Source organism: Tupaia chinensis, unplaced genomic scaffold (genome assembly GCF_000334495.1).
Source record: "Tupaia chinensis unplaced genomic scaffold, TupChi_1.0 Scaffold000437_1, whole genome shotgun sequence".
Classification (NCBI taxonomy): domain Eukaryota; kingdom Metazoa; phylum Chordata; class Mammalia; order Scandentia; family Tupaiidae; genus Tupaia; species Tupaia belangeri.
The window spans coordinates 507,479-514,360 of record NW_006159942.1 but is presented as its reverse complement, the minus strand read 5'-3'; the positions used below and the strand labels follow the sequence as shown (position 1 = coordinate 514,360).

General features: G+C 38.3%; 1 pseudogene; it reads left to right on the top strand.

The window, feature by feature from the left end:
• The first annotated feature begins 1,560 nt into the window (after positions 1-1,560).
• Positions 1,561-2,787, top strand: LOC102480446 (chromobox protein homolog 3 pseudogene; annotated as a pseudogene).
• The last annotated feature ends 4,095 nt before the right edge of the window (positions 2,788-6,882 follow it).

The window sequence follows — 6,882 nt, the reverse complement described above, 5'->3', positions numbered from 1 at the left end:
GGACTAGAAGTAAAGAAGTGAATTTTCTCCGTATAGTCTTAAATACAATATTTACTAGTTTTTTAAAAAAAGAAATACGCCCAGAGTGTTAAGCAACTTACTTTACACAGTAAGAAGAGCGCTCTTTCCCTCCTGACTTACCAATACTTCCTGTACACTGAGACTGCGGTCCCCTAGTGACCACATCGCGACACCCTTCATTGTCCAACTGCTGCAAGACACAGTCGTGACAATAACAGCTCACTCTGGACCTTCCCCAGGACTGCCCAGAACCAAGAAAACAGCACCATCCTTCAAAGGCAACATTATAGAAATTCCCCTGGGTGTCCCTAGCTTGGGAGCACCCTCAGGAAGAGTTTCTCTTTTTGGAGAAATTGTTTTTCACTTCAGATCCCACATGATTCCCACAGATACAGACAAATACAAACTCATGATTCAAACTTTATTTAAAAAATGAAAACAAGACAAATATCCATAGGGGGAGATGACAAAGCAAAATAAATCTGTAAAAAATTTGATTATTATAATTTTCAATAAATGTGAAGTCTATATATTTAACATGTTTGTGGAATAATTACGTTTAATATGTCTGTGGAAATTCAAAATAATTAGTCATTTTAAAAAAGATTTTAAAGAAACTAAATGAAATTTATAAAATCAAATGTAATATTTATGCAAAATTAAAATTTAATGAACAAATCAAATAGTAGATTAGACACAGGTCTCTAAGGGAAATATGAAAAAAATCACAGAAAATGCTACACAGAGACAAAGCCATAGAAAATATGAGAAAACTGTTGAGTCACAGAAGATCAAATGAGAAGACATAAATGAGTTTCCAGAAGAATAAACTAAAGAAAAATGGTAAAACTAACATTAACATGGTTAATAAGAACCATTACTTATTTAAAAACCACAAAACTAAATCCTCAGATTTAAGAAGTACAACTGATTCTGAACAGGAAATAGAAAAACATGAATCCCTCTTTAGATATGCCACATTAAATGGCAAACACTAATAACAAAGAGAAGTAGGGAGAAAAGACAAATTTCAGATCACAGAATAATAGTTGTGCTGACAGTAAAGTTTTTACAGTAATACAGGAGCTCAACATAAATTAAGTATCTTTGAAGTGTTTATGGGAAATAAGTTTAAACTTATATTTATTTATCCAGAAAAAAATATTTTTCACAAATGAAAATAAAGATCTTTCTTTCTAAAGAAACAAAAACTGGGAGTTTTTACCCCCCAAAAAATAGATATTTGTTAACCTGAAGATTTCACTATATAAATTTTCAAATATACTAGAAAACAGGAAAGAGAAAATAGAAAGCTATCCCAAAAGGAAGGACTAAGACCAGGAAGAAATAGTAAGCAAGAACAATAAAAAAAGTTAACATGTGGGTAAACTAATACTAAAATCTAGTTTGATTAGATGATACTTGGTTAAATGATATCTAGTTTGGTTAGAGAATGGGTTTTTTTTAAGAATTATTTTATTTAACTTTATTTATTTATTTTTGACCAGAGAGGGAAAAGTGAGGCAGAGAGAGAGGGAAAGTAAGAAAGCAAGCTGACAGATCCGGGACTTGAACCGTGGTCGACCACGTGGGAGTCTCACGCCCTTAACTACCACACCCCCTGCTAGCCCCGAGAATGGTCTTTAAAAGACAATGGCAATAACTACAAAATGGAAAAGGAGGAGATGCCACAGACCTGCAAACTGAAACAGCCTGGAGTGGTGAACTCTTCAAGTCTGCAATTAAAAATGGCCTCCAATAAAACTACATTGCAAAAAAAGGGTGAGAAACAGAATGGAAAGAGTAAAAAACTTGAAGAGGCAGACCCTGAAGAATTTGTGGTGGAAAAAGTACTGGACCAATGCGTAGCCAATGGGAAGGTGGAGTATTTCCTGAAGTGGAAGGGATTTACAGATGCTGACAATCCTTGGGAACCAGAAGAAAATTTAGATCGTCCAGAGTTAATTGAAGCACTTCTTAATTCTCAGAAAGCTGTTAAAGAGAAAGATGGTACAAAGAGAAAATCTTTATCTGACAGTGAATCTGATGATAGCAAATCAAAGAAGAGAGATGCTGCTGATAAACCAAGAGGCTTTGCCAGAGGTGTTGGTCCTGAATGAATAATTGGAGCCACAGACAGCAGTGGGGAGTGGATGTTTCTCATGAGATGGACAGACTCAGATGAACTGCCTGACAGACTCAGATGAGCTGCCTGACAGACTCAGATGAGCTGCCTCATCGTGGTACTGGCAAAAGAAGCAAATACGAAGTGTCCTCAATTTGTAATTGCTTTTTATGAAGAGAGACTAACTTGGCATTCTTGTCCAGAAGATGAAACTCAATCATTGTTTGCATTGGTATTTATATATATTTATATATGTTTATAAAATCTGGGTCTTGGATTTTTATTTACTAGTGTGGAGAAATAACTACATTCTAATGGAAAAATCAAGTTTTACGTTTGTTTTGAAAGTAGTATTAGGGAATGGGGTGGAGGGTTGCATCCCAATAACCACTGGTTACTTTGAACAAATAAAAACTTTGTGTAGGTGTTTCCTTATTGGAAAAAAAACAAAACAAAACTGAAAGAGGAAATAGTTAGAAGTAACATATTCTAAGGCAATCTAATTGTTTAGGTAGAGTAATATTGATTAACTTTAGATTTTAAGAATGAATTTTAAACTTTAAATGATAATCTCAAAAGAATAGAAGTCAAATGTATAATTTTCAGTACAATAAAATTAGAATTCTAAAAGCTCTGCAAGTCCAAAAAAGGCAAGAAAAGAAAAAGAGTATGTTCAGAATAATCTTAATGAATACAAAATATACTAATATTTAAATATGTAACTATAAAAATAAATACCAAGATGATCATATTTGGTTTTTTTTGGAGGGGGGGTGGTTGTTTAGATTTTTGCCATAGGGCACATGTGCTTGCCAGAGAGAGAGACAGAAAGGGGGAAATTGAGAAATAACTCCCCAGGGTAGATGGCCATGCTGCAATTTTCTTGGAATTTTGAGCACACACATGCCTACATGGTTTGCAAACCGCCAAATCTGGAACTCATACTGCAAAGTCAGCCATGTGGGATCCAGCATCTTCACCACCAAGCCACATTGTTGGCCCTGCCAGAATTCTTCTTTAAAACAAACTTATATGATATTTAACAAAACCCTAACCTAATTTTTAGGGACACAGAAGAGAGAGAGATTAAAAAGATGAAAAAAAAGATATCCTAGATAAACAATGACTAAGAGAAAGCATCTCCTAAAAGCAATTTTACCACAGTAATAGTGAGCACACCTGGGATCCAAACTGTGCCTCTTACACTGTCTTCCACCAAAAGGAACCGCACCCTTGGAGAAATGGTTTATTCCAGATATGAAGCAGTAAAGGAGGAACCTGGGGCATTTTGCTCTTCTAACAGGCAACAGAGAAATGATCAACCCAGTGTTTAAATGGCCAAAGGACTTGAGTAAACATTTCCCCGAAGAAGACATACAAGTAGTCAGTAAGGACGTGAAAAGATGACGGACATCATTAATCATCAAGGAAATGCAAATCAAAAGCACAACACTTCATATCTACTAGGATGGCGATTATCAAGAAAACAGAAAATAAATGTTTGTGAGGATGTGGAGAAACTGGAACCCTTGGGCACTGCTAGTGGAACTCATTATTGCTAAGATACGAATTCTCCTCAATTTGATAACACGTTTCACGACAGTCCAATCAAAAGCCAAGCAGACTTTTGCAGGAATTGACAAACTGATTCTAAGATTCATACGTTATATGGAAATTCAAAGTACCTACTCTACTCAAAACTATTTTGAGACAGGAAGGTGACCACCTGAAGATATGCAGCATGCCTCCCCTCCGTGGAGAAAGTCCAAAACTCTCAAGCTTCTATAACACAGAGCCATTTGGAAAGCAGAGTCACAACCAAAGTGCATCTTGCCTGAGGGGTCAATGACACTGTACCTCCACGTCCCTAAGGCCCTGCTGTCACCCCACCTTTCCTACAGAAAAAGCACAGGGCCTAGTTAGCAGCTGAGTCAAGTGCTACGCAGTGACCCTGGCACCTGAGCTCTCACAGTACCCTGCACTCTGGGGGATGAGTAGTGCACCAGAGTGGGCAGGACACCCCTGGGACGGGGAGGAATAGTGGCAGATGTCTCCCAGAGACTGAGAGTCTTCTAGCCAATCCCCCCAGAACCGAGACTCCATATATTCACCCCAGAGAATGAGAACCCCAGACAACATCCCCCTCAAGAGACAAAGAATCCAGGTGTCTCCCTTTCCTCGCAGAAAGGAAGCAATCCACATACCATGCCCTTAGTGTCTGAAGACTGGCCCAGGCATCCTTGTTGCCACCTGGTGGCTCCTCCCCCGGATCAGCAGGACCCTGACTCAATGCCTGTGCCTCCCATAAGGCCTGAGGACACTAGTATGTGTGCTACACTGCTGCTGGCTGTGACCTCACCTCAAGTGACAGGATCTCCACCCTCCACACACACACCACTGAGTCACTAGTTCTCCCACAGCTGGCACCAGCTACAGCCACAGCCCCTGAAGATGTGGCCTCTTCAGCACTGGGGACCTAACACGGTACAAATCTTCCATCCCTGATCAGAGGATCCTGGTCCCTACCTCCAGTGTCCCACACCCTCCAGCAGAGTCACACCATGGTATTCCACATGTACAGTCTCAACCACAGGGGCCCTCACAGACAATGTTGTCAGAGATTCTAGCTGAAGAATATTTAGAGTCTACACTGATGAAACCAACAGAAGGAGAGTCAAAAACACTACTCAACCAACACCATAGGTCCCCTCTACAGGAAGGGTTCTTCCCTATAAAAGATACTCCATAAAAACAAAAGAGGTGATTATTCCACCAGATCCCCAGAAACCAACACAGAAACTGGGAACATGAGAAAACAAGGAAACATAACTCCTCCAAAAGAATACAGTAATTTCCCAATAAGAGATTTCAAAAATAAGAAAAACCAACAGATGTTTGAAAATGAATTTAAATGAATGATCTTAAGGAAACTCAAAGAATTGCAAGAGAATTAAGATAAATAATTTAATGAAATCAGAAAAATACATGAATGAAATATGATACTAACCCGAAATTTACAGAGATAGGGATAATAAACAAGAACAAATCAATAATCCTCATTACTAGAATGTCATATCTGAAGAGATAACCAGAAAACTATGGAACTAAGGTGGATCTCAAGTAAGTCAACGAAGCTCTTAGAAAGATGGCCTGGCATTATAAATAGGTCTCCCTGGCAGAGAGGATTAGAGAAGCCATATGAAAGAATTAATATCATAAAATAACCTGGACTTTTCTAGTCCTGCATTATAATCAGTAGAGATTGCAAAAGAGCAGCCACAACCAGAGGATTACCTTGAGGAAAACTTTGAAGGAAGAAAAAGAGACTGATCTGGGGCCAGCAGGTGGCATGGTGGTTAAGGCACTAGACATTCCCACAAAGCCAACCACAGTTCAAGACCTGGACCTGGTGGCTTGCTTTCTCACTTTCCCTCTCTCTCTGTCTCTCTCTCTGTCTGTTTCTCTGGTCAAATTAAAATAAATGAGTGAATGAATAAATAAAATTTTTTTAAAAAAATAGGAAAAGAGACTGATCTTTGCTAGCAGAAGGTGTATCACAGAATACCTGGTAGACAGGGCTGAACTGAGAAGGTTCATGTGTGAATTGTGTGCTGGGTATTTGCTTTTCAACAGTCTGAATAGTTGACATGTAAATATTTTCTCAAAAATAATTAAAAGCATACTCTGTTGTTACAGAGTCACAAACAAAATTATAACAAATATTTTGAAAGTGATCTTTAAAATTCAGGTTTTTGAAATTTTGAAAGTTGTTTATTAGCTGTCAACTATGGAATATGAGCAAAACATTTTTTGAAATGTAAAGGAAATGTTTGTGGGAAAATGTAAAAATAAATAAATAGTTTTAAAAATTTAAAAATAATAATCCTAGATAAAAAGAGTAAATAAAAAATACAGTTGAGAGCGTCATCAATAAGCTCTATCAGGCAGGAAAATAACATCTGAACTTGAATAGAGAGTTTTATAAATAAACAGGCCAAAAAGAAAAAGAAAAAATAATAGAAAAATAAAGAAAGTGCCTGGATTTACAAGATGCCATAACTGAATGAATAGTTGCACTATAGGAGTTTCAAAAGAAGAGCTTTTTAAAAAAAGGCATAGAAACCCTGTTTCATGTCCTAAGAGTCAAACATGCTCAACTCTAGGAAGAAATACAGGTCTCCAGATTCAGGAAACATGAAGGTCGCCAACGAGGTTTAAAGCAAAAAGTTTCTCCCTGCACCATAGTGTAGTCAAACTGTCAAAAGTAAAAGATAAAGCGAGCATCCTAAAAACAGCAAGAAGTTTATTATACACACTGCTTGATAGCATTTATAAGCAAAACTTAGTAGACTGGGTTTGTTTTAGCCAAGTAAAAATGGTGTCAAATGATTTGGTCAAACTATCATGCACCAAGGCTGACCTTGTAGCGTAACGCTTAAGTGCTCTGCAGTGGAAAAAAGTTCACGAGGTGGATCACAATTCAAACCTCAGCCCTGGCAGCTTGAAAACACATCCGTCCTGGGAATCAGCAGTTAGCGTAATGGCTATGTCGCTGGATTCCCACGTAGTCGACCGCGGTTCGAATACCGGACCTGGTGGCTTAAATCTCACGCCTGGCGCGTGTGTGTGTGTGCCCAAGATCCAGAGAGGAGAATGGAGGAGAAGGGATTGCGGTATGGCCATCCCCCCTGGGGGGCGATTCCTTGCTTTCTGTCTCTATGTCTCTCTCTGTCTGC